The 23,028-nt window shown below is 39.1% G+C and overlaps 1 long non-coding RNA gene across 1 annotated transcript in view; it reads left to right on the forward strand.

The window, feature by feature from the left end:
• LOC109025889 (uncharacterized) overlaps positions 1 to 23,028 on the forward strand; it is a 51,024-nt gene that overhangs the window by 13,163 nt on the left and 14,833 nt on the right. Inside the window, exons 2-5 of the long non-coding RNA XR_002004840.2 lie at positions 3,275 to 3,339; positions 7,788 to 7,870; positions 8,644 to 8,818; positions 8,965 to 10,619. This is a non-coding gene — a long non-coding RNA (uncharacterized lncRNA). The remainder of the gene's footprint in view (positions 1 to 3,274; positions 3,340 to 7,787; positions 7,871 to 8,643; positions 8,819 to 8,964; positions 10,620 to 23,028) is intronic.

The following is a 23,028-nucleotide window of genomic DNA, read 5'->3' on the forward strand; positions in this document are numbered from 1 at the left end:
CAAGAACAGACTAGGATTCTCCTGGATGTCCAGGACATGCCTCTGGATGGTGGTCAGTCACTTCATCCTGAACAGTAGAATTAGATCCCAGAACCTCTGAATATTCTGGCTCCTGATCCTAATAACAACAGGACTGACAAAGGTAGTGAATGAATCCTAATGCCTCATCACTAAGATCTCTAGATTTCCCACACAGACAACATTGGGTCAGAATAAACTATTAGAATCTCTTATCTTTTTCAAGCCTTTTGTTGCTGGGATCAGTGGTGCCTGAACATTGAGAGTTTCTGGAAACTCATTCCATTCGGCTTGCTAAGCAGCAGGTATCTGTTTTATATATGAGTATCTTACTGCCATTTTAGCCTTTATATTAAACCTATTTTGAAAGCATAGCCTGAAGCCATTCCTGCCATTGGCTTTCTTCTCTTTGCTCTTTCTTTGAGTTATGAACTGAGCACATCAATAGCACTCTGAAAGCTTTGATGCTTCTTTGGCAATGACTTCAGTCCTGTTGCATTTACCACAGAACTGTAGTTACTGTCTTATGTGGAGAAGCATATTTGTGGTTGATAAAATGCTAGTTCAATAGTGGGGGCAGGGAGTGAATTGATTATATTGAGCATTTTTATAACTGTCACTTTTCTAAAAGACAAAAGAGAGTAATTTTGGTTTCTTTCTCTATTCCACATATACACTGATTTTTAATTACAATCAAACATTATTAAAGGAAATCCAAGTGAAACCAGGGGGAAAATTATAACTATGGTTTAGTAGATAGGATTTCATTTGATCCAGGGTGGGAGGAGGCTGGCAGGCACTTTCAAGCTCTTAGATTTGTGCAATATTTGATTATGTATGCAATTACTCTAAAGGTATTTTACTCAGTATAATTACATGGAGAATAATACACGGTATGTAAGTTAGTGCAATCCTCTTCTGTAGTCTGATTTCTGAGAAATGAGAATCCTACTTTCCTCTGCCTATAAGCAGTGGGCTTAATTCTCCCATATCCTCCTTTTCTATCCCAAAGACATTTGAACAACTTTGCCCTTGTAAATCACCGTCTTTATTTTTATTTTATTTTATTTTATTTTTTTGAGACAGAGTCTCACTCTGTCACCCAGGCTGGAGTGCAGCGGCACGATCTCGGCTCACTGCAACCTCCGTCTCCCGGGTTCAAGCGATTCTCCTGCCTCAGCCTCCTGAGTAGCTGGGACTACAGGCAAGCGCCACCAGGCCCGGCTAATTTTTTGTATTTTTAGTAGAGATGGGGTTTCACCATATTGGCCAGGCTGGTCTCGAACTCTTGACCTCGTGATCTGCCCACCCCAGCCTCCCAAAGTGCTGGGATTACAGGCATGAGCCACCGCGCCCGGCCAACTCGCTGTCCTTCTACCAAGAGAGACGATGTGATGATAGCGTTTATGTGCAGGGACTCAATGATATATAAAATATGTTTCAAATCAAGGCTTACTCACTTCATACCCTTACTAGTCTGTGTGGCTAGGTATTTAATCTATCTCAGTTTCCTCAACTGTAAAACCATTATACACATTATCTGCCTCATAAGATTGTCAGGAGGATCAAATGCAAAACTGAATACCAGTTGATTGGCATATAGTAAATAATAAATGTTAGCTGTCATTATTACCATGGTCATAAAAGTCTTTAGTGGAATCATGGTAACAGGCCAAATGTGTTTTAGGAGGCTCACTTGCCACAAGATAAGCCATTTGATGGATGTTAGAAAAATTCCTAGAGATGTTGGTTGCCCCTGGAAACAGCTTCTGCTTCTTCTGAATAACCCATGTGGTTCTAGACTACAAGCCCTGGTGGGACAAATTGAGATCCTTAGCCACAGATGGCCATGTTCCCTTGATTAGCTACACGAATGAATCCAAAACTAGACTCAAGCTATAATTTTTACTTTATTACCTTTCTTTTGCAATTAGTTCTCCTTCTGAGGACTCCTCAACTATGGTGACAATGACAGCTGCTTTCAAGAAATATTTTTCAAAAATGGAATAATTTTGAGAGGCAGGGCGTGGTTGGAGAAGGAGAGGATTTGTAGTCTCTTGAGAGCTATGCTTTTGTTTCTCTATTTATGGTCTTAAAATTTGTTTCTCAATGTGTGGTTTTCTGAATCACTTAGAGGAAAAGTGTTTGTTACAAATGCAGATGCCAGAACCCCACCCCAGACTTCCAGGATCAGAATCTCTGGGGATGGCGATGGGCAGTCTCTGTCCTAACCAGATTTCTAGATGATCCTCATGCACACCCAACTGTGAGAACCTCTGACACAGAATACAGTTGAATATATCAACATCATCTCTGATGTTATTTCAATTTCAAGCACTTCTGACTTTGTTTTGAGAAGGAAACAGATTATTAATACTTATACTTCTGTATTCCTTCCTTAATGAGCTAAGGGCCTTTCATTTTTATGCTTCTATAAAATGGGAGTTATGAAAGTTACCAAACTCTTTTTGATGGGAGAAAGAATAAATGTTTACTAAATGTTTGGGGCTCTCTGCTGAGAGGTAGCATGAATGTGCCAAGCACTACCATGGGAAAATATGTAGGTGGAGTTGACATAGGTATGCCACAAATCCCCATTTGCCATAATTTAAGAAAATAGGTACCAAAGTGGTGCCAGTGAATCTTATAGCTAAGCTACTGTTTTGGCTCTATAAAGGGAGGGCATGCTAAACCCACAGGGGGCTATAAAACATCAGCTGAGCATTGATGGAGCTTGGAGTCAAATAGAAACCTGTTCTCCTGTGAAAACATGCACATCTGTGGAATTGCATTGCTATAATCAGGGCACAACCAAATTCACAGATGTGCCCAATTTTCTGTTTCCTCTATATTTTACCAGTTTCACGGCACAGTGACAAATGAGGAAAGTACTAAGCTGATTTTGCATAGCATCTCGTGGAAGTTGCTCACAAATCTCACTGGTGGGAATGAACCTCACAAATGTTAATAGTTAAGTGCTACATCTGTCTAATCCATCTCTGGGATACACTAAGCTCTCTGTTACTTTGCATACAGCAAATTGAAGAAATCCCATTATTCTAAGTCAAGTTTCAAAAAAAAATTTCCTTTAAAAAATCCTCCTCTCCCCAATGATTTTCTTTCTCCTATTTTCACATTTTCAAGTTCATGTGATTGATAATTATAAAATGGAACAAAAAAAATCTGACTGAGGAAATCCGAAATGGTGAAATAAACTCCTGAGTCTTGTCTCTGTGTGTTTCTTACCATTTCCTAGCTCCTAAAACCCAGGAGGCTCTTAAAACTCCTCTACCAACATCTCCCCTCCATGAAAAAACAAAGGTAAGAGTTTCATAATTTGGAAAAGAGAAAAAATACTGTATAGTATACCATACTACACCATAATGGACAATTGTGGGTTTGGGTTTCTGTTTTGTTTATTTTTATGAGACAAGGTCTCACTCTGTCAACCAGACTAGAGTGCAATAGCCAGATTATAACTCATTGCAGCCTTGACCTCCTGGGCTTAGGCAATCCTCCCACCTCAACTTCCTGAGTAGCTGGGACTACAGGTGTGTGCCACCACGCTTGACTAATATTTTAATTTTTGTAGAGACAGGTCTCTCAATGTTGCCCAAGCTGGCCTCAAACTCCTGGCCTCAAACAATCCTCCCACTTGGCCCCCCAAAATGTTGGGATTATAGGTGTGAGCCACTGCACCCAGCCAAATTGTGAGTTTTTTTTACCATGAGCACACACACACACATAAACACACACACACACACACACACACACACACACGTTTATTTATTTACTTCTTTGGTAACAAGACTCCAGTTTCCTTTTTAGGAAATCACCTGACCCCGTAAAGAACAGTCTTGAGAGGTCTGCCAATTAAGATGTCCCTGTTCCCCCAGCCAGTGAATGAGTGCCTGAGCCAAGGTAGACCAGACAGACTGCATTCCTGAGATTGAGTCTTGAACACAGCATAGCAAGGACAGGTGAGTGCTTACTCTGTCTAGAGGCAGTGACTTGCCAATACTATTAGTTCCTACTACCCAGAATCTGACTGCCCTGAGTCCTGAACTTTTCCCAATATGATTATTTGGTCTTACTTTTGTTTCTTTATCTCTTCCATGTCTTTCCCATTAATTTCTCTTTTCTTAACCTAGCCAAAGTTCTTCACTATTGTTTACAATCAGAGGTGTCAATCAAAATCTTTACCAATTGGCTCACTTGTGGGAGAAGGCATTCAGCAGTTGGAACATGACCCTCTCCCAGGAGAATGGATGCTGGCCAGGGTGCTTGCCAGTAGGCTATTTGCAAACAAAGAGCTTTTACTGAACATATTAGATCCCACTGTTCTGCTCATTTTAAGAATAATGATATTTTCACCTATACTAAGCTGTATCTATAACCATATGCTACAAATAAAAAATGATGATGTTAATGAAAGACAGTGAAAGAGATTTCTATCCAACCAAGTTAGGGTAAAAGGACTAGTAAGATAAAGGAAATAATATTGAATAACATGAGTGAAAAAGCTGCATAATGAGGAGGTTTGCATTAAAAATAGTTCTCAGATCCATAGAATCCTAGAGATTCTTTTGTAATGCCAAAAAACACAAGATCCATGACTTGAGAAAGATTGTCCTATGATGAAAAAAAGCACTAAGAATACAGGATTGGAGGAAGGTTTCCTCTATGGAGTTCAATAGTATTTATAAATCCCTCATTGACTTTTACACATGCCCCAAGAAATTAGAATGAAGTCACAACATCCCCACTTAAGTAATGGGATCCTGTGAAGGATCAACATCTCGTTTACTGTAGAAAAAGGGAAAACTATATCACATTAAGTTATGATGCTGAAAGCTAACAACAGGCCTGGGTAGAAGTGTAGGTATTAAAAGAATGTGATCAAGGCCCAGTGTGGTGGCCCATGCCTGTAATCCCAGCACTTTGGGAGGCCGAGGTGGTTGGATTGCTTGAGGCCAAGAGTTCAAGACCAGCCTGGCCAACATGGCGAAATCTCGTCTCTACTAAAAATACAAAAATTATCCAGGCATGGTGGCATGCGCCTGTAGTCCCAGCTACTCAAGAGGCTGAGGCAGGAGAATCGCTTGAACCCAGGAGGTGGCAGAGGTTGCAGTGAGCTGAGATCACACCACTGCACTCCAGCCTGGGCAATACAGCAAGACTCTGTGAAGAAGGAAGAAAGGAAGGAAGGAAGGAAGGAGAGAGAGAGAGAGAGAGAGAGAGAGAGGGAGAGGGAGAGAGAGAGAGAGAAAGAAAGAGAAAGAAAAAGGGAAAGAAAAGGAGAGGAGAGGAGAGAAGAGAAGAGGGAGAGAAAGAGGGAGGGAGGAGGAAGGGAGGAAGGAAGGAAGGAAAGAAGGAAGGAAGGAAGGAAGGAAAAAAATGTGATTGAGCCTGTGCTTATGTCTTCAGCCTCTCTCACTACGCCGTAGCTTGGCACCCTATAATTCAATCATATAAAACTATATAATAGTTAAAATTCCTCCAATGCACCATGCTGATCTATGCTGTGCACATTTTCCATAACTGGAATGCCCTTCTTCCACAGACTTCTTGTTTATGTGGCATCTCCGTGCACACTAGAAAAATGCACACCTTATTCAAGACCCTTCCTTTTCCTCTGTTGGAGAAATGTTGAACTATACTAATTTTGTTAACTTTAAAAACTCTTGTTTAAAATATACTGATTAATGATGTCTACAATATAAACAATTCCTTAGGGATGCTGCACACGCATCCTTGGAGGGTCTGGATAACAAAATGGCTTACAAAGCTCATCTGAGAAGCCTTCCCTGGGTGTGTTCCCACTCTGTCTGGAATGCCGGTTCCATTGTAACACTTATTATATGGTTTGTATATGTTCATGTATATGTCTGCTGACCCCATAAGAAAGGGGAGACACTTTGAGAGGAGGGACTGCTTCTTGTTAACCTCTGTAGCTCCAGCGACAAGCAAAGTGTTGGCAAATTGTTGACATTCTGTGAATTATTGTTGAAGAAATGAATCAAGAAATATTCATACACAGCACCCAATGTAGGGCCTTGCATATAAATAGCATTTATTGAACTAAACTCCCAGAAACAAAAAATAATGGTACTGGGACCACTATTTATTTACACCATCCCGTTGGATATTGTTGGGGTGTGTGTGTGTGTGTGTGTGTTATTAGTGATAAAATACTAAATTCGAAGTGAAGACACTTCCAGTTTTTAATACTGTGTCTTGCTAGTACCTAACAGAGTAGATGTTCAATAAACATTTGCTAAATGAATAAATGTGTGTACAGAATGAGTCAATGAGTGAATCAGAGCAAGGAGAGTGTCATCATCATTCTTCTTTATAGAGCAGAAATACTGAGACTTCTTTTCTTAATGTAGTGTGGAGCTTAGAGTAGTTGCTAAGTCTATCAGCATCGTAATAAATGTTTGAGGAAACATCTTTTTCCCTAATATGAAAGAAAAATATCTCTCCTATTGAAGATGTTAGAAGTAGTGATATAGGGAAAGATAAGGGCCTATAATATTAGGTGTAGAATAAAATATTGCCCATGAAGTTAAAGGATATTTTTCTCAAATTTTTTGAGTAAGATAATGTTTCAGAGCAGACAGCTAATAATCTATTACATTGATTAAATGTTTCATTTGGCTTTTTGTCTTGTGACATCGCAAAAACACTGACTAGCAAAGGTAACTCAGAATTTTTGCTGCACTCCACTTTTGTCACAAAAAATTCAAGGCCATAGAAATAGTCTTAAGCAGAAATTTTGTTTTAAAGAAGAAAATCAATGTCCAGAAACCATTTCTGGATCATTCCAAATGGATGCACCTTCAGAGCCCATTCGTGATAATCATCATCATGAAAGATCTCATTTTTTTCCACATATGCTATTCACTAGGGCTAGAGAGTAAGCTAAAACAAGAAGGACGAAAGGAAACATGCTTTCTGGTTAACTATGAGACACCCCAAATTCCTTTCTAGAAGACCCAAAAATTCCAATTTCTCAAGGTTTTGCTGGCTTACATTGGTGCAGGATCGGCAGACTCTCTAATAGTATATTTATTGGTAATGTCAGGGAGGCTTCTTAGTGACAATAAATTTTCAAAGTATTTGCCTTAGGTCTGATGGGAAAGACCATGTCTTCTTCCATATATAGTGCACAGAAAATGGGCAATGAATGAATGGCCTTGCTCGCTGGAGCCAGTGGACTTTGCCAAGCTCTTTTACACATTGGGCATAAAATGCTTAACATCTGGGGCCTATGAGATTTCTGAGGACCTAAAAAACAGTTTAAAAGCTGAAATTACAAAAAAAAAAAAAAGAGCATTTATTCTGAATGCAAAAAGGACAAAACTAAAATTAATAAATGTTTAATTAAATATCTCCAAAATGTAATTCCATGCCAAATTCATTGGGTGTTAAATTTAGAATTCATGAAATTTTCATTATATTTGAAAGCAATTTATAGGCTAGATTTCATCATTTTGTAAGTGATCAAGAAATCATAGTCAATTATAAGTTATGTGTTATTCATAGCCAAATAGTTTCAAATACACAATTATAAGCATCAATTTTTAAAATTTATAAAAATTATAGGTAATACGAGATGTGGGTGCATTTTTATATATTTGATATCTTGAGCACTGGAGGAGAGATTGCCTGGAGAAGATTGCCTGGGACCTGCAAAGGTGGTTCATCCTCAGTGAAGAACCCAGAACCTAGACACATCTTCCTTTCTTCTTGTTCTTCTCTTGCAGGGTCAGCCCAAGGAGCAGGAAGCAGCAGTGCAGGGAGAAAAGAGTACTGGATTTAGAGTCAGACACCCAGGTTCAAGTTCTAGGTCAGCCACTTCTTTTGTTATATGATTTCTGGGGCTGAGTCTCACCACAGTTAACAGGCTCTGTCTGCAAAAAGGGTATCAAGGTGATAAAATGAGGCAGTATATTAAATTGTACTAAATACCCATTTGTAGGGCAAAACAGACTACTATCAGCGATTTCAGATGAAATTTCATTTTCATCATAATTTATGAATGCATTTTGCAAAGCATAAATAACTATAGGGATTAAGATTCAAAGGGAATTAGAAAGCAAAGAAAAGGGATGGAGAGAGGAGATTCTGGTAAGTGCCCAAGTTTGGTGTGAATAGCAGTGTGAGGGTTAAGGAAGCACAACCCAGCAGCTTCTAAGTTTCTTATAGCCAGAGGCAACTCTTTGATCCCTGGTCTGGCATCCTCTGTGTCAACAGTTATGTCCCCTCTTCAACATTCCTGAAAACTGTTGTTACTTAGAGGTCTGTGTAGAACCTTTATGTATTCCAAAAGCAGAAAAATATATTACTTAGAACTCTTGTTTCCCCCACTCCCATTCTCCTTCCTTCAAAGCAAATGGAGAAAATGGGGTTCGTATGGTGGGGGCAGTAACGTGGTCTCCTGGGAATTTCCAGTTTTATAAGCTTGCGTTTACTTTGTGGACTAACAGATTCAGGATTTCCAATAGCCTAAAAAATTATTTTCTCTTCCATCTTTGTTTAAAATGCCACAATTAGGCAGATGATGACTATATGTATTCTATATTTATTTTGCCTAGACATACTTTCTTCTTCTTCTTTAAGTTTGCAGTTCATAGAAGCAGTCTTCCGAGCTTGATTTTATTCACAGAAGAAAAAAGGCACCCCTGGGAAGTGCCTGACAAAAGCTTGAAGAGAGAAGAGGCTCTGCTGTGGTTTGAACGCGTCCCCCAAAGTTCATGTGTTGGAAACTTGATCCCCGATGCAGCAGTACTGGGAGGTGGGACCTTTGAGAGGTGTTTAAGTCATGAGGACCCTGCCCTCATGAATGGATTAATGCTGTTATTGCAGGAGTGGGTTTGTTATCTCGGGAATGGATTTGTCATAAAAAGAAAAGTTCAGCCCCCTTTTATCTCTCACCCATAGGATGCCCTTTGCCATGTTATGATCCTGCAGGAAGACCCTCACCAGATATGGCCCCTTGATCTTGGACTTCCCAGCCTCCAGAATTGTGAGAAATAAATTTCTGTTTTTAATAAAGTTCCTAGTTTGTTGCATTCTGTTATAGCTGCACAAAGCAGACTGAGACAGGCTCCTTTACTCATGGTGAAGAAGGTAAGTCCCTTATGACTTTATCAAATAAAAATAATGACTACAGGTAAAGGGCTAGAAAATTTTAGACAAAAGGCCAGTGGGTATCACAGGGAGCTTTCCAGTTGGCTGTTTTGGCAGAATGGCAAGACTTTCCTTCCTCATTCTCAAAGCTTCCTGACATTTACAGCTTTGGAAGGTGGTGGGCGAGAAAATTTTCCAAGGGACTCTAGACATTCTCAGAATCCCCTGGTTCCACACTTGCTAGGTTATGGAAGAGAGAAGAGACACCTAAAAGGAAAAAAAAAAAAAAAGGAAGGAGAAAGGGGAATCAGCTCCTTAGTCCCCTAAGACCCACTTGGTTGTGGCTCCTGGCTGCCAAGGGTTGCCTGTGAGTGGTTCTCCAGGCGTGAACTGTGACCACCCTGCTATAGATTAATCCTTTCCTCCTACAAAGTTGGTCTTCAGTATACTTAATGAGGGAGAAATGGGATGTCTTTTTTTCCTTCCAGAATCACTCTAGTATGATCTGCAGAATGATTAGCGTGGCTCAGCCTCAGTTGGGATATCATGGCTTAAATTATTCCTATTAGTTTCCAGCTGACCTTGGAACACGAGCATTACATCTGATTTCAATGAAACTTTAGACTTTGTTGTTCTCAGTTAACTAATGAAACAGTTGAACCTTCCCATGACTTGTGGTAATTATAATAAAGGGTAAGTATTATCACAAATAATGCAAACCGATTTACAAGATGGCAAAGTGATGTTCTGGAAGTTGTGCGCAAAGACAAAATGTGAACTGAACACTTAGAAAAAATGTAGTGCCATTCAAAAGGTTGATGCATTACTGCCAAAATACAACCCCACCTGACAGTATTACTTTACAGTGAGTTTTGGCACAACTCACTGGTTACAAGAAACATTGTGTTAACAGGAAAAGCCACTTTAAAACTCTGTTTGATACTTAAAGCTCTCAAATACATTCTAAACGTTTAAACCAACACTCCAAACTGATTAAAGCATTAATGGAAAATAAAAGTGTTTTGCCAGTGGGGAAAGGATGAGGAATCTTTGTTGTTGTTGCTTGTTTGTTTGTTTTTATCGAGGTGTAAAACAAAATCCCCAAATTTGACAGATTTCCCAGTTCTAATTAAGTTTTATGAGGTTAAGGGTTTATGCCACCCTTCTCAAACAATTTATCCAAACTCAATGGGTTTTCAAATCACATATAATGACCCTTCTGGCCTAGGAGAGGGATGGTGTCCTCTTGATGGCCATATTCCTACTGTGGAATATAATTCCTGGCACATAACAGATACTTAATAAATGTGTAATGAAGGTGGGAACTGTGCCTCATAATTCACTTTGAAGCACATCTAGCAACTCATCATATTTAAATAGTCATTTCAGACATGTTTCATATACTCTGTTTTCTAGGACTGGAGTGTCATATCTCAGCTTCTCGCCCCTTGATCTCCATATGCCTGGTAAGCTCTTCTTCATCTTCAGATCACTTTCTTTGAAGATTCCCCAACTTGTGATGCCTAAGGCCCTGGAACCAGTCTCAATTTGATTTCTGGTTCTGCTACTTATAAACTTTGCCACCTTGATGAATGGCTTGATTGTTTTGTGTCTCAGTTTCTCCATATGTGAAGTGTATCTTTATGAGGATTTGGTAGGTTAATGTGAATCATATGATGATCACTAAACAAATGTCAGTTCTTACTGCCTTCAGTACTTGCAATGTACTGCAATTTTTTGTTTGCTTGTTTTCCTTTCACTCAATTACAACCCACACAGAGTAGGACTTCTATCTTTTACCTTTGTGCTCCTGGGTTTACAAAATGCAGACTCTGAACTTGGTAAGAAAGCAATACATTTGCTGATTTACATAGTCCAAAACCATGCCATTCCCTGAGAGGCCAGTGAGGCCAATCTTTTCCTTATTCTTTAGGGATGTCCTTTCAGTTGCAAAAGACCATTTAGGTTAGAAACCTATAAATTCCACATCTTGTGATTCCCCTGAGTAGGAACAAATTAGAGAGATTTAATCTTCACTAAGAATTCTGAAATAGCTTAAGTTTCACTTTGGGCAAGCTTTCTGTAGTGAATACAAATTGCCTTGCAGTATGATTTTGCCTTTAAGAAATATTTTATTTTCCTTGTCATTATTTTGACCAAATTTACATCATTCTTATTATATTTCATTTTCTGAATGAAAGTCACCTCCTTCCCTACTTGCACAACCAGGACTGAGAGAGAGAAGTTTTCTGGGTACACCACTTTCTTCCAAAACTATCATTGATCAGAAGAATCTGTTTTTTCCCAACTTTTAACCACATTTTAAAAGCTTATACAAAGTATTTCCCCAGTTTCTGTTTTAAGTGATGTCATTCCCCAAGAACCTAATATTCAAAGAAAAATCATCATAAAAAAATGTACTTCTAGGCCACAAAACACACAAAAAAACTGAAGCTATTTTGTTGTTTCTAGAAAAATAATTGCTTGTATACTGAACAAGCAGTTGGTGTTAAGCTCTAGCATTAGGTTTAAAAATGTAGATGAATTTACAGGAAAATATCAAAGAAATACAAATACAACTGGTACTTGGATAAGACAAAAATTGTGACCATTATAAAGAAATAACTTTGGTTTGGGAAACCCTGGGCTAGAGGATGTTGCTGGGGTTACTCAACTACACTATGAGAAATGGAGGAGGGTTAAATCCTGGAGGTAGGATTTCCCCACCAGACTCTCTTCTCTGTGCTTCTTTCAGGGTCTACCTAGGGAAGCACAGTGGTCATGCCACTGATTCATACTGGAGGTCTTGAAAGTTAGCTGTCATCATGGCCTTCTTCATACAACGAGAAAGCATGAGATAGATCGTTAGCACAGCCTTGTCTCTCCCTCTTTGCTGCAGCAGGAGAACTTTAATTTTTTTTATGACCTATATGCATTAGTCTCTTCTCTCAGCTGAGGGAATTCAAGGTCTTAGTTGACGGTTAGTTACTTTCATTTTTTTTCCTGTTATGGAAAGGAACCACTGAATTACCAAACTGTGAAAAGCAGTTTGTTATTTAACCATAGGGGAATCACAAATAAAAGAGGTCTCTTGGGTCACTGGGTTCACCACCTGCCAGTATGCGACCCTCCCACTCCCAAATAACCAAAAAATTATATTCAGTTCTTTGTCCACCCCAGTTTTCTGAGTTCCAATACTGCCTTCTAACCAATGGTATGCCAGTTGACAATGTCACTGGTAGAAAAGTCATTTTTGACAGTCTCAGAGTATCTCATAGATAGTTACTCATCTTGATCCTCCATGGGCCGGTTTACCATTTGCATTTCCTCCACTTAGCACACACGGCTCCTGAGCACCTACTCTCTGCCAGCCCTGGGGCTGGGCTAGGAGATACACAGCTGAGGTAGATCCAGTTCCTAAATGGCTAGGCCTCTACAAAACAAGTTATTTGTACTTTTCCTTCTCTCGCAAACCTCCTACTGTTCTTTAATGTTCTTAGGGCCAGCTCTAGGCCATGTTGGGAAGTAGGGGCCCAACAGCTGTGTTGGGGAATCTACTTAATCTCTATATTTTTTCTCGGGCATCCAGTGCCTCACACAGCCTCCCTACAGACTACCACACAGGATAGTCCCTATTGCCTCCAGCCCCTGTTCTCGAATAGCTATAGCAAGTATTCCTGGTGATAATAAATTTATTTTGCATTTTGAGCCTTCTCTCTGCTTGTGAATAGAAAGTCTTTGTGTGCTATTAGAGAAAGGAGGCTTTTTCAAGAGTCCAAAATCATATTCCACATTTTACTCACACAGAAGTTTAGCCTGGGCCGGGGTTGGCGGGGGCGGGTAAAATGGAAAAATTGTTTGATTATGGTCAGAAAACCTAGTCTCAACCCTGTCACTAACTGGTTGGACGACCCTCAACAAGTCATTTAACCCTTCTGAGGCTTCACTGCTTTACTTCGTAAAATGAGACTGCTGCTCCTGACCTCATGATTCCAGAGATATTCGTGAGTCCAATGAGACAGCGTTTATAAAAGTGCTCTGTGAATCGCTGCGTGCTATACAAAAGTCAAGAATTCATAGCACAGTGGCCACTGGATCAGAGGATACTTGTTTCCTGTGGAACCACACCCTACCACACACAACTATCAGGCTGCCTTTGGTTCTTTGCATTTCCTCACTCACATGAGGCGGTCCTAGAGAACCGCTATAATGTTAGAGGCAGAATTAGAGACTACACTCCTGCTCCCAAAAGCAAAAGCATGGACTGTCTTGCCCCATCCATGCGCTCACTCCGGCTCTTAGGCTGCAGGTGCCAGCATCATGAGGTCCAAACAGATTCCAAGTGAGACCATTCTAAGGTTCCTAACCGGGGCCTGTGCTGCCAGTGCTCTGTGGATAAGTTTTAGAGGCAAATCTCTTGAAGTGGTTTGCAAAATTGTGTATACATGTATGTTGCTTTTTTTCTGTTTTATTTTTTTAAGAAAGTGTCCATAACTCAGATTTTTAAAATTATTTTTAATTGACACATAATAATTATACCTTTATGAGATAGTGTGATATTTTGATATATGCATACAATGTGTAATGCTGAAGTCAGGTTAATCAGCATTTCCATCACCTCAGACATTTATCACGTCTTTGTGTTGGGAATATTCAAAATCCACTCTTCTAGCTATTTGAAAATATACACTAAATTGTTGATTATAGTTATTCTATAGTGCTATAGGACACTAGAACTTATTCTCCCATCTAGCTATACTTTTCTATCTGTTAACCAATCTCTGACTGTCTCCCCCCAAACCTTGTAGTCTCTAGCAGTAACTATTCTACTCTCTACTTCTATGAGATCAACTTTTTTTTTGAGATCAACTTTTTTTTTCTTTTTTCTTTTCTTTTTTTTTTGGACAGAGTTTCGCTCTTGTTGCCCAAGCTGGAGTGCAATGGTGCGATCTCGGCTCACGGCAACCTCCGCCTCCTGGGTTCAAGCGATTCTCCTGCCTCAGCCTCCCGAGTAGCTGGGATTACACGCATGCACCAAACACACCCGTCTAATTTTGTATTTTTAGTAGAGACAGAGTTTCTCCATGTTGGTCTGGCTGGTCTCGATCTCCCAACCTCAGGTGATCCGCCCACATCAGCCTCCTGAAGTGCTGGGATTACAGGCATGAGCCACCGCGCCCGGCCTGAGATCAACTTTTTAAGTTTCCACATGTAAAATTTTTATTCCAAGGCCTCTAGAACTCTCCTTTTACATCTGCGACATCAAATGACAATGTTCCATGTGGTGGTTCCTCCATCAGCCAGAGTGGGGATGGTGATGATGTAGAAGCAGAGCCTCTCCATATCTGTTGTATATTCTGGAAATACTCATCCTAGGTTCTGATTCCTTCTCAGCCCCCAAAACCCTAACTACAAAGCTTTGGGCAAAAATCACTCATTTGCTTTAAAGTGTAATTTTCAGGCTTTTGCCCAAGGACAAAAATTCCCACTGCTGGCCACTTATGGTGGGAGTGGGTAGGGATGCTCTTTTAAAGGAATAACCTGGAACTAGCCACTGTTACCCTTTGCCTTTAGTGATTTTGAACTTGGAGCTTTCCTGGGACTCCTGAGAACATCCCATACGTATTCTTGTTATCTTGGGCTATGGTTTCCTCTGCTCTGTCTCTGTCTACTGGGTCACATATGTTTTCAGTATTCTAGGAATTCTTTCACATTTTTGACAAATACATGTTTTTCCGCATTGTTCTGCTTTCGTTAAAAGAAAATATTTGCTGTCATTTCAAAAGCATCTTTTAAGGAACAGGAGGTAGATGTCTGTGCTCGGTCTGACATTTTAAACTGGAAGTTAATGCCCAATTTTAAACAAGGGTTATTTCAAGCAAGAGTTCCTAATGGGAAGACAAAAATCAGGTTGCTTCTGAGTTATCTAAGTAAAAGGGAAACATATAAGAATCCTAAGAATACAAACCATCTCCTTCTCCTGGGCATTGCATGAGCCCTTAATAAACAATTGTACTTAAGTTTTAGAAGCACAACTTAGAAGGACATGGAAATGTTAGAGAGGCCTAAAAGGATATAATAAAGATGATTTGAGGCTTAAGTAATAGGGTATTTGAGGAGAAGTAAACAGAATTAGGACTATTTATCTTAGCCAAATAAAATTTCAGATTGTCCTAATATAGTAAGGTTTCATATGCATAAAGTGCTCATGTGCAGATCAAATTTTCTGTATCTCTGTTAAGGCCAAAATAAGTAGCAGCTGAACTTAACAGCGGAAAAAGAGCTTCAGGTGAAAAATTTTTTTAAAAATTTCTGAATTTTAGGGTTTTTAACATTGGTAATGGAATACCCAAGGAAGGTACAGAAAACAGTTCTCCAATTTTTAGGGAAAAAAAAAATTGGGAAGGATGGTTTAGTTGTAGCTCTGTCTGAAGATAGGAGCCGACATTAGATTCTGTCCCTATGGCATTATGGTTTCCTGAGAGATTAAGTTGTGGTAAGTCTTTGGCACAATAGACACAAATTATGAGGTTGTTAATAAAGCTGTAGGTATGCATTTCTTCCATTATCTTTGTAGTAGGACAAAACTCATGAGAAGTCTGAAATAGTAATGTATTGTGTTGGGGTACTCTGCCAACTATTAAAAAGATCATATTTAACTTTTCCATTATGAACTTGAGCCTTATTTGGAAGTTGTCTTCTTCCCATAAAATCTTCCCAGATAATGTTTTCCCAGCAACACTTGATAGGACGGCCTAACACATTCCCTGCTTAGTTATAAACCCCAGGCGGCTTATTGTTCCCTGTTCAATTATCTCTGGAGGTACAGATTTCCCCCTTATTCATTATTTTGATAGAACTGCCAACAAGGAAAAGGGAAGAAAAGAAAAACAGATTTTAGTAAGGATTATTTATTTTAGCCAAATAAAATTTCAGATTGTTCTAATACAGTAAGGTTTCAAACACATAAAGTACTTATGTACAGGTCAAATTTTCCACGTGTCCAAAGGCCATAATAAGTAGAAATGGACTTTAACTGCAGAAAAAAAAGTATTAGGTAAAAATACATAAAAATAACTTTCTGAATGTTAGGATTTTAAGTTTTGGCAAAGAGAAACAGGAAGGAACAGAAACTAGTACTCCAATTTTTTTAAGAAAATGGGAGGGATGATTTAGTCGTAAAATCTGTCAGTATTTCCATGACAGCGATTTTTCAAATTTTTACAAGGCAGGGAATCCTAGTTCTGTCTTTGTACCTTGGAAATGTCATGAAGATGTTACAAATCAGAAGTAAGGTTGTGGAGTTAACTTGCTGGTGTTAATAGCCCAAAGTTAGCTTAGGGGTTTGCACATCTAGCCTCTTTGACTGGATTTGAGGGATGGAAGTGTAGTAAATGAAACGGTAGTTCAGTTTATAAAAGTGCCCACAATTTGGTTAGGGACCACATTAACTGGGTTTATCTGGAGGGATAAAATCCAAAAGGTCAATGAAGGCTTATTCATTTATTCACCTCACTTTTCTTTCTTTCTTTCTTTCTTTCTTTCTTTCTTTCTTTTTTTTTTTTTTTTTTGAGACAGAGTCTCGCTCTGTCACCCAGGCTGGAGTGCAATGGAGCAATCCCAGCTCATTGCAACCTCCGCCTCCCAGGTTCAAGTTATTCTCCTGCCTCAGCCTCCCAAGTAGTTGAGTTTATAGGCACCTCCCACCATGCCCAGATAATTTTTGTATTTTAGGAGAGACAGGATTTCCCATGTTGGCCAGGCTGGTTTTGAATTCCTGACTTCAAGTGATCTGACCACCTCAGCTTCCCAAAGTGCTGGGATTACAAGCGTGAGCCACTGTGCCCAGCCTTATTTTATTTTATTTTTTCATTTAATGTAGTTACTTTACTTTTTTGTTGTTAATTTTTAAAATTTCCATAGGTTATTGGGGAACAGCTGGTGTTTGGTTACATGAATAAGTTCATTAGTGGTGATTTGTGAGATTTTAGTGCACCCATCACCCCAGCAGCATACACTGCACCCTATTTGTAGTCTTTTATCCTTCACTTCCTTCTCACCTTTTCTTTTGAGTCCCCAAAGCCCATTGTGTAATTCTTATGCCTTTGCATTCTCATAGCTTAGCTCCCACTTATGAGTGAGAACATACGATGTTTTCTTTTCCATTCCTGAGTTACTTCACTTAGAATAATAGTCTCCAATCTCATCCAGGTTGCTGCAAAGGCCATTAATTCATTCCTTTTCATGGCTGAGTAGTATTCCATTGTATGTATACACCACAGTTCCTTTATCCACTCGTTGACTGATGAGCATTTGGGTTGGTTCCACGTTTTTGCAATTGTGAATGGTGCTGCTAAAAACATGTGTGTGCAAGTATGTTTTTGGTTTAATGACTTCTTTTCATCTGGGTAGGTACCCAGTAGTGGGATTGCTGGATCAAATGGTAGTTCCACTTTTAATTCTTTAACAAATCTCCACACTGTTTTGCATACTGGTTGTATTAGTTTACATTCCCACCAGCAGTGTAGAAGTGTTCCCTGTTCACCAAATCCCGGCCAACATCTACTCTATTTTTTGATTTTTTGATTATGGTCATTCTTGCAGGAGTAAGGTGGTATCGCATTGTGGTTTTGATTTGCATTTCCTTGATCCTTAGTGATGTTGAGCATTTTTTCATGTTTGTTGGCCATTCGTATATCTTCTTTCGAGAATTGTCTATTCATGTCCTTAGCCCACTTTTTGATGGGATTGTTGGTTTTTTCTTGTTGATTTGCTTGAGTTCATTGTGGATTCTGGATATTAGTCCTTTGTCAGACATAGATTGTGAAGATTTTTTCCTACTCTGTGGGTTGTCTGTTTACTCTGCTGACTGTTCCTATTGCCATGCAAAAGCTCTTTAGTTTAATTAACTCTTAGCAATTTTTCTTTGTTTTTATTGCATTTGCTTTTGGGTTATTGGTCATGAAATCCTTGCCTAGGCCAATGTCTAGAAGGGCTTTTCCAATGTTATCTTCTAGAATTTTTATAGCTTCAGGTCTTAGATTTAAGTCCTTAATCAGCCTTGAATTGATTTTGGTATAAGGTGAGAGATGAGGATCCAGTTTCATTCTCCTACGTATGACTAGCCAATTATCCCAGCAACATTTGTTGAGAAGGGTGTCCTTTCCTCACTTTATGTTTTTGTTTGCTTTGAAGATCGGTTGGCTGTAAGTATTTGGGTTTATTTCTGGGTTCTCTATTCTGCTCCATTGATCTATGTGCCGTTTGTTTGTTTGTTTGTTTGTTTGTTTGTTTGTTTGTTTGTTTTTGAGACGGAGTCTCGCTCTGTCACCCAGGCTGGAGTGCAGTGGCACGATTTCTGCTCGCTGCAACCTCTGCCTCCCACGTTCAAGTGATTCTCCTGCCTCAGGCTCCTGAGTAACTGGGATTATAGGTGTGTGCCACCATGCCTGGCTAATTTTTGTATTTTTATTAGAGACAGGATTTCACCATGTTGGTCATGCTGGTCTCAAACTCCTGACCTAGTGATCTTCCGGCCTTGGCCTTCCAAAGTGCTGGGATTACAGGCATGAGCCACCCCGCCTGGCCTATGTGCCTATTTTTATACCAATACCATTTTGGTGACCATGGCCTTACTTATAGTTTGAAATCAGTTAATGTGATGCCTCCAGATTAGTTCTTTTTGATGTCTTGCTTTGGCCATGTGGGCTCTTTTTTGGTTCCATATGAATTTTAGAATTTCTTTTTCTAATTTTGTGAAGAATGATGGTGGTATTTTGATGGGAATTGTGTTGAATTTGTAGATTGCTTTGGGCAGTATGGTCAGTTTCACAATATTGATTTTACTCATCCATGAGTATGGGATGTGTTTCCATTTGTTTGTGTCATCTATGATTTCTTTCAGCAGTGTTTTATAGTTTTCCTTGTAGAGGTCTTTCACCTCCTTGGTTAGGTATGTTCCTAAGAATTTTATTTTATTTTATTTTTTGCAGCTATTGTAAAAGAGGTTGAGTTATTGATTTGATTCTCAGCTTGGTCACTGTTTGTGTACAGAAGAGCTATTGATTTGTGTACATTAATTTTGTATCTGGAAACTTTGCTGAATTCCTTTATCTGTTCTAACAGCTTTCTGTAGGAGTCTTTAGGGTTTTCTAGGTAAACAATCATATCATCAGCAAAGAGCAACAGTTTGACTTCCTCTTTACCAATTTGGATGCCCTTTATTTCTTGCTCTCGTCTGATTGCTCTGGCTAGGACTTCCAGTACTATGCTGAAGAGGAGTGGTGAGAGTGGGCATCCTCACCTTGTTCCAGTTGTCAGAGGGAATGCTTTCAAGTTTTCTCCATTCAGTATTATATTGGCTGTGGGTTTGTCATAGATGGCTTTTATTACATTAAGATATGTCCCTTGTATGCCAATTTTGCTGAGAGTTTTAATCATAAAGCGATGATGGATGTTGTCGAATGCTTTATCTGCATCTATTGAGATGGTCATGTGATTTCTGTTTTTAACTCTGTTTATGTGGTGTATCACATTTATTGACTTGCATATGTTAAACCATCCCTGCATCCCTGGTATGAAACCCACTTGATCATGGTGGATTCTCTTTTTGATATGTTGTTGGATTCGGTTAGCTAGTACTTGGTTAAGGATTTTAGCATCTATGTTCATCAGGGATATTGGCCTGTAGTTTTCTTTTTTGGTTATGTCCTTTCCTGGTTTTGGTATTAGGGTGATACTGGCTTCATAGAATGATTTAGGAAGGGTTCCCTCTTTCTCTAGCTTGTAGAATACTGTCAATAGAATTGGTACCAATTCTTCTTTGAATGTTTGGTAGAATGCTGCTGTGAATCCGTATGGTCCTGGACTTTTTTTTTGTTGGCAATTTTTAAATTACCATTTCAATCTCATTGCTTGTTATCAGTATGTTTAGGGTATCTAATTCATCCTCATTTAAGCTAGGAGGGTTGTATCTTTCCAGGAATTTATCCATCTCTTTTAGGTTTTCCAGCTTATGCACATAAAGGTGTTCATAATAGCCTTGAGTAATCTTTTGTATTTCTGTGGTATCAGTTGTAGTATCTCCGTTTCATTTCTCATTGAGCTTATTTGGATTTTCACTCTTCTTTTCCTGGTTAATCTTGCTAATGGTCTATCAATTTTATTTATCTTTTCAAAGAACCAGCTTTTCGTTTTATTTTTTGTTTGTTTGTTTGTTTGAATTTCATTTAGTTCTGCTCTGATCTTGGTTATTTCCTTTCTTCTGCTGGGTTTGGGTTTGGTTGTTCTTGTTTCTCTAGTTGCTTGAGGTGTGACCTTAGATTGTCTGTTTGTGCTCTTTCAGACCTTTTGATGTAGGCGTTTAGGGCTATGGACTTTCCTCTTAGCACTGCCTTTGCTGTGTCCCAGAGATTTTGATAGGTTGTGTCACTATTGTGGTTCAGTTCAAAGAATTTTTAAATTTCCATCTTGATTTCATTTTTGACCCAGTGATCATTCAGGAGCAAGTTATTTAACTTCCATGTATTTGCATGGTTTTAGAGGTTCTTTCTGGGGTTGATTTCCAGTTTTATTCTACTGTGGTCTGAGAGAGTGCTTGATATGATTTCAATTTTCTTAAATTTATTGAGGCTTGTTTTACGGCCTATCATGTGGTCTATCCTGGAGAAAGTTCCATGCGCTGTTGAATAGAATGTATATGCTGGGGTTGTTGGATGCAATGTTCTGTATACATCTGTTAAGTGCATTTGTTCCAGGGTATAGTTTAAATTCATTGTTTCTTTTGTTGACTTTCTGTCTTGATGACCTGTCTAGTGCTGTCAGTGGAGTATTGAAGTCCCCTAACTATTATTGTGTTGCTGTCTGTCTCATTTCTTCAGTCTGTTAGTAATTGTTTTATAAATTTGGGAGCTCCAGTGTTAGGTGCATATGTGTTTAGGATTGTGATATTTTCCTTTTGGACAAGGCCTTTATCATTATACAACATCCCTTTTTGTCTTTTTTAACTGCTGTTGCTTTAAAGTTTGTTTTGTCTGATATAAGAATAGCTACTCCTGCTCACTTTTGGTGTCCATTTGCATGAAATGTCTTTTTCCACCACTTTACCTTAAGTTTGTGCGAGTCCTTTTGTGTTAGGTAAGTCTCCTGAAGGCAGCAGATGGTTGTTGAATTCCTACCCATTCTGCAATTCCGTATCTTTTAAGTGGAGCATTGAGGCCATTTACATTCAATGTTAGTATTGAGATGTGAGGTACCATTTCATTCATCATGCTATTTGTTGCTTGTATACCTTGGTTTTTGGTTATTTGTTTTTTGTTGTTGTTGTTGTTCAAAGTTTTGTTTTTGTCCTTGGTTTTGCTTTTTTTGAGATGGAGTCTCGCTCTGTCACCCAGGCCGGAGTGCAGTGGTGCCATCTCAGCTCACTGCAAGCTCTGCCTCCCGGGTTCATGCCATTCTCCTGCCTCAGCCTCCAGAGTAGCTGGGACTACAGGTGCCCACCACCAAGCCTGGCTAATTTTTTTTTTTTTTTTTTTGTATTTTTAGTAGAGACAGGGTTTCACCATGTTAGCCAAGATGGTCTCAATCTCCTGACCTCATGATCCACCCTCCTCGGCCTCCCAAAGTGCTGAGATCACAAGTGTGAGCCACTGCAGCCGACCTGTTTTTGTTTTTTAAATTGTATTTTTGTTTTATAGGTCCTGTGAGATTTATGCTTTAAAGAGGTTCTGTTTTGATGTGTTTCCAGGATTCGTTTCATGGTTTAGAGCTCCTTTTAGCAGTTTTTGTAGTGGTGGCTTGTTAGTGGTGAACTCTCTAAGCATTTGTTTGTCTGAAAAAGACTGTGTCTCTCCTTCATATATGAAGCTTAGTTTCACTGGATACAAAATTCTTGGCTGATAATTGTTTTGTTTGAGGAGGCTGAAGATAAGGACCCCAATCCCTTCTAGCCTGTAGGATTTCTGCTGAGAAATCTGCTGTTAATCCTATAGGCTTTCCTTTATAGGTTACCTAGTGCTTTTGTCTCACAGTTCTTAGGATTCTTTCCTCTGTCTTAACTTTAGATAACCTGAGAACAATGTGCCTAGGTGATGATCTTTTTGCGATGAATTTCCCAGGTATTTTTGTGCTTCTTGTATTTGGCTATCTAGGTCTCTAGCAAGGCTGGGGAAGTTTTCCTCAATTATTCCTCCAAATATGTTTTCCAAACTTTTAGATTTCTATTCTTCCTCAGGAACACAAATTATTCTTAGGTTTGGTTGTTTAACATAATCCCATACTTCTTGGAAGCTTTGTTCATATTTTCTTATTCTTTTCTCTTTGTCTTTGTTAGATTGGGTTAATTTGAAGACCTTGTCTTCAACCTCTGAATTTCTTTATTCTACTTATTCAATTCTATTGCTGAGACTTTCCAGAGCATTTTGCATTTTTATAAGTGTGTCCATTATTTTCTGAAGTTTTGAATGTTTTTTATTTATTCCATCTATTTCCTTGAATATTTCTCCCTTCACTTCTTGTATCATTTTTTGAATTTCCTTGCATTGGGCTTAGCCTTTCTCTGGTCCCTCCCTGATTAGCTTAATAACTAACCTCCTAAATTCTTTTTCAGGTAAATCAGGGATTTCTTCATGGTTTGGGTCCATTGCTGGTGAGCTAGTGTGATTTTGGGGGAATGTTAAAGAACCTCATTTGTTGTATTACCAGAGTCGGTTTTCTGGTTTCTTCCCATTTGGGTGGTTTCTGTCAGATGAAAGGTCTAAGGCTGAAGGCTGTTGTTCAGATTATTTTGTCCCACAGGGTGTTCCCTTGATGTAGTATTCTCCCCCTTTTCCTATGGATGTGTCTTTCTGAGAGCCAAGCTGTAGTGATTGTTTTCTT

Source organism: Gorilla gorilla, chromosome 11 (genome assembly GCF_029281585.2).
Source record: "Gorilla gorilla gorilla isolate KB3781 chromosome 11, NHGRI_mGorGor1-v2.1_pri, whole genome shotgun sequence".
Classification (NCBI taxonomy): Eukaryota; Metazoa; Chordata; class Mammalia; order Primates; family Hominidae; genus Gorilla; species Gorilla gorilla.